We start from the raw sequence: 10,868 nt of genomic DNA, 5'->3' as shown, positions 1-10,868 counted from the left end.
ATGTATGCATCCAAATACATCACACCTGCATAAACAAAGTAAGTGGCACTGCAGCCAGGTCTGTATGTATATATTACAATTTTTCATCTATTTCTTTTCTTCTGAGCCAAGCCCTCTATTGCATCTTCCTGGGAGAGGTGGAAACTGCAGTCCCGCAAAGTCTCTTCTTCGCTCTCTGCTCCTTAATACTGATGTTTAAAAGGAATGTGCTGATGATATTGACCCCTGCCTTTGGAGAGGGCTTGAAAGGAGCCACTGCTTGAAAGAGAGAGGGATGGGGCTGGAGGGTGGAGGGAAGCTTGGAAAAGATGGGAAGCGCGTCAGGAAGAAGAAGGGAAAGAGAGAGCGAGACAGAAAACAGAGGGACGGCGAGAGAGAGAGAGTAAGAGAGAGAGAGAGAGAGAGAGCAGGCGCGCGCGCGACGAGGCGCGCGGAGTGCCGTCCAGGGCACGCGCCGGCGTCCCTCGCAGCGCGAGCCCGCGCGCGCTCTTCCCCTCCCCTCCTCCCCTCCCCTCCTTTCCCTTCTCCTGTCGGCTCCAGAAGCAGCGGCGGCGGCGGCAGTGGAGGAGCCGCAGGATTATTAGAGAGGCTGCCTCGAGGCTGGCTCTTTCTTTTTTGTTTCCCGGGGAAGAGGAGACCAAATCATTGACACCCACAAAACAAAGGAAGGAAAAGGCCAAGGGAAAGGAGAAGAAGCGCCCGGCTGGACAGCAGGTGGGTGCTGAAAGCATCAGCAGGGGAAGGAAGGGACGCCTCGTTGCGGGGAGAGGGAAACTTTTGGCTTGGCGGGCGAACCCGTCTCTCTGGGTTGGTTTGTTTCCCTTTGACCCGTGATTGGAGCATGCACGGGGATGCTTCTCAGGCATTAGGGAGCCAAGTTGAGTGGGTTTGGGAACCAGTGGGAGTTGAAAGGGAGGGAGAGTCCCTTCACTTTCTATAAAAGGAACTCCAGAATGGGTTGACTCCAAACTTTGCAGCTGGCTGACTGATGCCTGTCATTGGGGCTTCACTTACATCTCCATATTTCTAGATCTATCTCTAACTATCTGTTATATCTATACTACTCATCTCTCTCTATTAGTCTATAATCTTTATATATATTATAGACTCCTCTCTCTCTCTCTCTCCACATACACGCAGGACATTCCCCTTCTCTATTTTTATTTATCACGCCAGAAAGTAATTGAGAATACAATTAAAAATGTGGCATTATAAGAAATTTAAAAACGTGGCATTATATGAATTTTCCTTTGACCAGAATCCTAGAATTATAAGAGTTGGAAGAGACTTCATGGGTCATCCATTCCAACCTCCTGCCAGAAACAGGAAAATCACATTCAAATCAACCCTGCCAGATGGTCATCTAGCCTCTGCTTAGAAGCCTCCAAAAAAGGATCCTCCGCCACACTCCAGGGCAGAGAGTTCCACTGCTGAACCACTTTGAAGCTCGACACATCGACTGTCCATCTCTCTCTGTATACACACACACATGCAATATCTATATTATCTATCTATCTATCTATCTATCTATATATATATATATATATATATGCGTGTGTGTGATACACACACACACAATCTTTGTTTTATATCTATCTCTTTCACCCAGGAAAACCTTTTATAGAAACATTCTGCTTACTCAGGGTGCCTCTACACTGGAGAATTAACACAGTTTGACACCACTTTAACTACCATGGCTCAATGCTGTAGAATCCTGAGAGGTGGAGTTTTACAAGGTCTTGCTTTCTCTGCTAAAAAAAACCTGGTGCCTCATCAAACTACAACTCCCATGATGTCATATTATGCGAAGTCGTTTCAAGCCACATTAATTCTTCATTGTAGAAGCACCCACCAGACTCTTGCCCAAGATCTTTTTAGAGAGGAGGCAATTGTGTGTGAGAGGTGAGTCTGTGGAGTCAAGTTTTTTGCTCTCTGCATTTATTCCAGTCTGGCTTTCTTGCTGAGCTCATTTAGAAATGCACGTTTGCCCTAAAAACTAAAAAGCAACCCCACCCCCCTCCACACATCAGCTTTCATCTCTCCTCTGGCACTCGCAGCATCCTTTTGGCTTTGCCAAGGCAGAACGAAGTCTACAAATTCCTTTTAACTGTCTGGCTTTGAGGAAGGGAAGGCTCCAAGGGTTGTTCTCCCAGGCGCTGTCTGGAAGCAGTTTCCTTTGCTCCTGCTCCTTTTTTCACCTTCCTCCTCATTCCACTTTCTGAAGAATAAATTCTTGCTCCTGTGTGCCTTTGAGTACGTTTCTAACCTAAGGCGACCCTACCACCGGGTTTTCTTGGCTCGATTTATTTTTAGTAAGCCTCCCTCTGAGGTTGAGAGAGCGTGACTTGCCCAAGGTCAGCCGGTGAGTTTTATAACTGAGCTGTGATTCAAACCCAGGTCTCTAGAGTCATAGTCTAACATTCAAACCACTGCACTTTATCCTATAAGATGCACTGACTTAAAAAAAAAAACTTTCCCTTTGCTACCAAAGGAATTTTTTTTCATGTCAGGAGTGACTTCAGAAACTGCAAGTCACTTCTGATGTAAGAGAATTGGCTGTCTGCAAGGACGTTGCCCAGGGGATGCCAGGATGTTTTAGATGTTTTATCATCCCAGTGGGAGGCCTCTCTCATGTCCCCATTTGGAGAGCTAGAGCTGACAGAGTGAGCTCCTCTGTGCTCTTCCTGGATTCAAACCTCCAACCTGTCAGTCATCAGTCCTGTCTGCACAAGGGTTTAACCCCTTGTGCCACCGGGGGCTCCTTGGATAGTATGTTAAGGTATTTTTTACAGTAAGGTATATGAAGAAGGTATCATATTAGTATGTACCTCTTTTCCCTCCATCACCTCATTTTTTAAAATTTTAAAAACCACCCATCATCCTGTATTTGATTAGATAGGGGTAAGTCACATTGTAGTCAGTAGAGTTTACTCTCAGGAAGGCGTGTAGATTTGTAGCCTAATTAATGTATTGAGATGTCAGTTTCTGTGGGTTTAAAGCCCACTCCATCAGATGCCTCACATGTTAATCTGTTGTAAAAGTGTGACTGAAAGGGCAAAAATTGCAAGAGATATCGGTTCTTTCACAAAACAAATATCATCCGTCTGTTAAGTGTTGATAGGAGCCCTAAGAAGTTATTAATATGCAGCCAAAATATTTTGGGTTTGTGATAACAGGATGGAATTTTGTTGTGGCAAAAGAAGCAACGGTCATCCATGTAATCTGCATCAAGCTTTTACTTCTGTACAAATGAATATTGCATTACAGGGATATATGTTGAAGCATTTGTGTTATCAGTGCTTATTATAGAATCCTGGCAGGGACTCATTTTATGTATTGCTTAAGGAATTTTCTTTATACACTACCTGGTAAAATAAATACATTTTTCTTATGCACATTTTAAATCTTTGTATTAAATTATGGGAGCCCTCAGTGATGCAGCAGTGACCTCACTGAGCTGCTGAACTTGCTGACTGAAAGGTCAGTCATTTGAATCCAGGGAGTGGGGTGAGCTCCTGCTGTTAGCCCCAGCTTCTGCCAACCTAGCAGTTCGAAAATATGCCAATGTGAGTAGATCAATAGGTACCACTTCAGCAGGAAGGTAATGGCACTCCATGAAGTCATTCCAGCCACATTACCTTGGAGATGTCTATGGACAACGCCGGCTCTTCAGCTTAGAAATGGAGATGAGCACCACCTCCTGAGTCGGACACTACTAGACTTAATGTCAAGGGAAAACATTTACCTTTTTATTAAATTATCAGCTTGCAATACTGTATGCGTTTACTGAAATATAAAAAGTCTGCTCTTTGGACCTTAGGACTTGTCCTGTGGTCTTTTTTAGCAACATGATCAAGGAAAGATCTTCTCCCTTTGAACTCAGACGTAATGTTAGCTTTACTGACTGACTGAATATGCCTCTTTGCTCTAACTTTTCTGAGCACTAGGGGTCAGGTGCTTTCTCTGGAAATTTTTACAGCCTTTTTGATGAGTGGCGTTTTATTTGTAAATTGAAATGTTTGTTGTGTGCAGTTCAACTGGAAAGATGGCAAAAGTGTGACTTCTTAAAAAACATTTTCATCAGCAAGGCCATTCGTGAGTGAACCTTTGCTTTGGAGTCACATTGTTTACACTGTTCTAGCATGACTTGGACAGCTTTTCATCTCAAGAGATAAAGAGTTATAAACCGAAATGCATCATTTCAATTAAGCAAGTCATCCTATTCATTCTGTGCTTTTTCTCTATAATGCAGCCCTTGAAGGATTTAGGAATTTTCATTTGATTGTATCTTTCTTCTGTTTGCTTTGGTTCTGACTGTGCATTGCACCCTATTTTTAATATTGTGAATGACTGGTTCTTTTATTGGATCATCCTATTTAACATGGTCAACTACTCAAATATTCCAAAATTGAACCACATTTGCCTTTGATATTTGGGCTGCAGTCTTCAAACCCAATTTCCGGGAATGAACTCAGCAAATTCAGTAAGAGTCATTTCTAAATAGATATCTGTAGAATTGCACTGCAATGCCTTGTTCCTGTGATACAGAGTTATCTGTGACTAAATCCCTTTGAGCTAAATCAGACTTTTTCAGAGTGGACATTCATGAGACTACACTAAACAGCAGGATATGTGTATTGCTCATTGACTTAACCGTGGACACACTATAATTACATTAGCTCTTGTTTTATACCACAGTGATAATGTACATGCTGTGCATACAGAAAGTCCTCAATTCATTATGTGGCAAGCCAACTTAATAGGATAATATGACTGGGAGAACCCTCGCTGCTGGTTTGGAGCACCAGAGTAGATGTATTGGTGATGTGATTATGTACATGGCAATTTCTTTTCTGACAGATGGTCAGAAAGTCCAGTGTATACCTCGTTCTGCATTCAACTAGGCTTGTAGCTTAATCCTTTTCAACAGCATGTGATAATGCTGCCAAATGCACCGCAAGCTGCGTTATCCAATTTTGAGGGTTGTGGCTGAAGTTTTATAGGTACTTTGGAAACTTGTTATAAAAGACATTTGATTTCTGACTGAGACTCTCACGTGCAGAGTTTCTGACAAGAGTGACTTTTTTTAACAGACAAAGCTATAAACAAGGAATAAGGATTTATAACAGAGTTTCTACTTGACTTTTATGGCTTTGCAAATAACATTCCTGGTATGCATGCAGACAGGCATGGAAATATATTTGTTATAAATGAAACTTTCAGAGGCATTTGAAAAGGATGTTTTAAAAATACTGGGTGACAGAATTATTTAACAGACTTGTAATATTAACTGCAAAAATGCTGGTAATGTCTGGTAATGTGTTCAACTTCCTTGTGGTCTTTGGGTGCTGGTAGTTTGTGTGTAATTGCAGATACTTAGGCCTTTCCAGGTTTATAGTAATTTAATTTCTAAATCACAATTTCTAAAGTTCATAAGCAAGCTGTACATTTTTCACTGTACATTATACCATGTTATGGATAGAAACTCTATTTAGTTAGTTATTTTATTTATTTTACCCTGCCTTACCATTTCCCCTCCCTCCCCTCAGACTCAAAATGGGTAGAGAAATTTCACTAGGTGATACGGATGGACTTCTGCATGAGTGTGTGTGAATGGACTTGCTTTAAATCTGTTCTGTCTGTACTACCTTTCAGTGGGAAAGAAGAGCTTCAAGGGAATAAGGAAGGGAATGAAGGGTTTGCTGAACTAGTGGAACCCACTTGTTTTGTTTGTAAAACACGGTTCTAGAACCAATAATCAACTATGGATATTTGTTTTGTTGACATGGTCATTTTCTCTCTGAATACAGAAAAATGTTTGCAGTATAGCACCAAAAGATTCAATCTGCAGGCTCTGAAGTCTTGAAGAGCAGATGAATCATTTTCTTGTCTGCTGATACTGCCAGCATTTTAAGGAGGCATTGACTAGACTGGATATTCTGTTGGCTGACCTTTCAGTGTTTCTGATTGAAGAAAAGGAGAGAAGAGATAGACTATGGGTTGGATCAAGATGTAGATGCTTGAAATAAGGTTAATAGAAGACACCTTGCTTGTCCTACAGGTTTCCTGCCCATAAGCCCTCAAAAGTGCAACATGGAAGATCAAGCAAGGGACCTGTCGTGTGAAATAGGTTGTGATATGCAGAAAAGGGGTAAGGGCATCCCTGAAAACTGGAAGATGGTAGGAGAGATGACACTTTCTATTGGTGTAAATAATTTATAATTTAGCGGATAAAACCATACTATACAAATCAAGTGCACAAACTGATTTAATACATTTACCGGTTTCAGTAGTTTTCAAGGTCACATTTTAGGAAGGGACACCTGCAAGATGTCTCACATACAAGAATCCTAATCCTAATAATAATAATAATAATAATAATAATAATATTTGTACCCTGCCACCATCTCCCCAAAGGGACTCGGGATGGCTCACAGAAGCACTCCAAGTGCCACATGCAGACAACAATACATAAGCACAAACACAATGACACAAGTACAATCAACAGTTCATAAAAATCTCATCGATAAATGTTTTTTTTTTAAGATAGGAGACCCATTCTATTTTGTGGAGCTTATTCTCCAATCAGGCATGAGATTATAGGCTTAGAAGTATGAATGTTTTAGCAAAATTGCAAATGTTCCCAAATCTATAGAAAGAAAAGGGTGAAAAGTGCTGCACTGCTAGCTACCTAACCATATATTTTATTTACATATGAAAAATGAGTGGAAATAAAATCTGAAACAGAACCAAAAAGTATCTTTTTAAAAAATACCCATGAATTCTAAACAATACAATATTTCAATATCAAGTTGAAACTGATGATAGCATAGCAGAGTATTATATCAAAACAGGTATCATAATCTAATTTTTCTGTTTTACAAACAAATCTTTATTATTTATATCTTGAGTGAAAAAACTACTTTAAAAACCATTTGCTCACTCCCACAGAGAAAACTTTTTGCTGAAATGTCCTGTTTTTCTACTGGAATTTTTTCTATAGTCCTAGAAAAAGAAGTTAGATACTCCCATCTATTTTTTCCCTATTGTAGTTGGACCTTCACACAATTAAGTACACTGTAACCTTGCAGCTATGCAGATAAACTCCAGATCTAATTATTACATAATATGTGCAGCTACTGAAACGAACTGAATCTTGGAGATCCTGGGGTTATAGTGAAATGGGAGTACATTGCAGTTACAGTGCGACTATTCAAAACTAGTACAGGGATATTACAGCTACCTAAAGAAGTCTTTAAAGCACTGAATATGCATTCAACTTTAATCAGCCTCACCTTTAGTTTTATGGTTAATCTCAGTAAAATGAGATTTGAATCAATTCTTCCAAATGATAACACTTGATGGCACTCTCAGCAAGACTATCTCTGTATCTAGCTCTCTACAGGGTGATCACCATAATAACTATGGCTGCATATAAGTCAGGTACAAACTATATAGGTAGATGTTGGTGATATTTGCCGGTGGAATATATTGGCATGACCATCATCACTTTCCATTACTTTCAATAGGCTTTCTCTCTCTCTCTCTCTCTCTTTTAAAAAAAATGCAAATAACAAATGAGACCACAACCTAAATAATAGCAATTTTCCAATACTAATGTAAGAGACATTACACCATAGTGTTACTTAGGTTGCAAAATTTATTTGTTTATACACTCAGAAATTCATAACAACATAGAATTCAGTACAAAGCATTTTGCCACATTGGTAGACAATGAAATTATAAAAATAGACTACAATAACTTTAAAATTTGCAAAACTCTGAGAATGTCTTTGTCAGTCTCCAGAATGATAGCAGGTGAGTCCATCTGGGAAAGAAATTCTACAAACAGACCACTATTATTAAGGATTCTTCACCCAGTCATCTCCATAATTTCAGATGATATATCCATCAATGTAGCTTTTTTTCAGTGTAAAATTTATCCATGTTTTGTAGCCATCCTGGTTAGTAAATAAAATACGTATTCTAAACTAAAATTGCTGCAAGCAATCTTAGGTATTTTGTACAGTACATGATCATACAATCTCTCCCATAAAAAGCTTTGGTATAAATGTTGTTTGGATTTCTAGTAACGAAATCAGAAGCCTCTATAGAACAGATTAAGATAGCAACCTGCTCACGAAAGATGTATTATTTAAGTTTTAGGTTTTGGGCCCTCATGCAGGCAATCTCCAACTCCAGATGCATATTCAATAGTCCCACCTACTCACCATATTGGGATGGTAATAAAATAATACATCCAGAAATATGGAAGGATATCATAGCACCTCAGATGATTTCCCTGCAGTTTTATGTAGATATCATCACAGTGGAACCCCATGCAGCCTCATAGTACAAATGCTTAGAGCTCAAATAAAAGTTCTCCAGCAGGATTTTTCAGAACTATTTGGAATAGAATAAGAACCTTTAAAAAAATGACTGCTCTGTCCAATAATACTTAAAGTTTTTAGAGTGATCCAGGAGAATCTAGGATCACTCTCTCCTCAGTATGAACTTCCATATGTCAACCAACAGAAAGCCCTATACTCTAAATTGCTTAAAACTGTTCCAGGTCTCTCATCAACTCAAGCAAACCTACCTTAGAAAGATAATGTTATGATAGCATATTAATTCCAAAAACTTTCAGGAAGAAGGGTGGATGACTTAGGAATGGCCTCTTGAACATCTATTTCAGAACTTTGTTCCTTTTCCAATATCAGAATCAAAGCTAGGTGGCAGTGGGGTCAGAGCATTTGTTCTGATCAAACCCCAAAATGTGTTCTTTTAATTTTTTTTAGGTTTAGGGTATATTCTATTTCGGGACACTCCCTACCACTACATTAACCACATCCAAAAACCTATTTCAACCGTACTGTATGATTAATATACCAAACTGTTTTAACTATATAGTTTTTAACAAAAAGTGTGGATTCTAGATTACATTGAGAATAAACTCAGTTTATGCAGATGCCTTAAGATAATGTATGTATTTAGCTGCTACTTCAGAGATCAGTAAAGAAGATGGGTATAGGAACCTAGCCATAGTTACATACTTGAAAACAATTCTGTTCTGTGTTTCCCTCATCCCCTTTATTATTTTTTGCTTGTGAATGTCTTTCTTGAATTGTGGTACCCATAACTGCACATAATATTTCCCGTGAAGGCTTTTTTTTCTGACCAAAGCAGAATAGAATGGGATATGACTGCACTGATCCTGACACTATACTTCTATTGATGCAGCCTAGAATTGCACTGGCCTTTTAGCAACCACATTACATGGTTGATCCATGTTCAGCTTGTGGTCTACTAAGACTCCTAAATCCCATTCACATGTACTGTTTTCAAGCTAGGCATCACCTATCCTATTTCTGTGCATTTTTTCTGTTATTCATGTTGTTAATTTTGGACCAGCTCATAGATTCTTTCTCTAAGTTCTTTTTAAGCTTCCAGTGTATTATCAGTTTCCATCTGAGGTTCTGCCAGAATGTGACCATAGAATTGTGCTGGGGGTCTAGAGAGAATACTTGTCTAGGCATTTTCTAGGTTCTCCTGAGTGATTCCATGATATGCCAAGACATCATTCATTTCAGGTAAAAAAATAAGCTTGCAGGTTGTATGCAAAAATCATATTACACAAAGGATCCTGGAATAGATCCCTTGAATAATTCAAACTGAGAGATTGCTAACTTAACTCCCCCTACTCCAACACTTGAAAATAATGGAAAAAATGTATTTGTAGGACAAAACTTTATAAAACCTCTTACTAACCTGAGGTCAAATTTTCCTATTTGTTTTCTGGCTACAAATTGAATAGAAAAGTTTTAAACTTAACAAGAAAACAAATAGTGCTGAATTCAATTGTTCGGTATTTCATTTCCAAAGAGCCTTGTGAGTTCTGATTGATATATTATGGGTTTTAGTTGGTTGGAACAACAATTTAATGTGAATTCCAAAAGAAAAAGGAAATAGTTCCGATTTGCATTTTTTCTTTTTCTGCTTGAAAAATATATTCAGATGATTTCTCTCTCCCCATTTCAGAATGACTGTTCATGTATTTGAGTTATGAGTCATCATTATTCTTATAAATTGACAGCAAAACTATAAATTTTTATTATTGTTTGCCTTCAAGTCATACTTATGGTGACTTTAAGGTGGACCTATCATAGGGTTTTCTCACAAGATTTGTTCCCTTTACCTTTGACCAACGTCACACAGTGGAATTCCATGACTGAATGGGGATTCAATCCATAGTCTTCATATTTGTCCAACATTCAAACCACTACTCCATGCTGGCACCCTCTTTCTGTGTAATCTTACCAAGTACACAGTTCATAACATTACTTCGCTCTTCCAATTTAAGGATTAGGATTTTTAAATTCTATGTAGTAACAGCATCTTGATTGTTTTTGGTTTTAAAGTCCTTTTAACACCCTTGACATGCATCCACTATGACAGATTGATAAACAATTTTCTCTTGTATTTTCCCTACTCTAGTTGCTGAATTTTGCTTTTGGTGCAGTTTCTGAGTGATCTTCAAGGGCAGTCCTATGCAGAGTACAATCCAATAGTCTAATTGGGAAGGTGAATAGTCTAATTGGGAAGGTACATGAACTAGTCTGGTTAAATTATTTCTGTTTAGAAAAATCTGCAGCTGGTGGATGAATTAAAGCTAGCTCCAACCACTCTGGGTTGTTGTAGGCCTTTTGAGCTATATGGCCATGTTCTACAAACATTCTCTCCTGACGCTTTGCCTGCATCTATGGCAAGCATCCTCAGAGGTTGTGAGGTCTGTTGGAACTAGAAAATTTTCCTAGTTCCAACAGACCTCACAACCTCTGAGGATGCTTGCCATAGATTCAGGTAAAACA

The 10,868-nt window shown here is 38.9% G+C and overlaps 1 protein-coding gene across 1 annotated transcript in view; it reads left to right on the top strand.

Moving 5' to 3' along the window:
* Nucleotides 1–504: 504 nt before the first annotated feature.
* CNTN3 (contactin 3) overlaps nt 505–10,868 on the top strand; it is a 247,868-nt gene continuing 237,504 nt past the window's right edge. Inside the window, exon 1 of the mRNA XM_060766333.2 lies at nt 505–714. The gene's annotated coding sequence lies outside the window, so the exon portion shown is untranslated. The remainder of the gene's footprint in view (nt 715–10,868) is intronic.

Source organism: Anolis sagrei, chromosome 2, assembly GCF_037176765.1.
Source record: "Anolis sagrei isolate rAnoSag1 chromosome 2, rAnoSag1.mat, whole genome shotgun sequence".
Classification (NCBI taxonomy): Eukaryota; Metazoa; Chordata; class Lepidosauria; order Squamata; family Dactyloidae; genus Anolis; species Anolis sagrei.
Note: the sequence above shows the minus strand (reverse complement) of the source record. Positions and strands in the feature narration are given on the sequence as shown.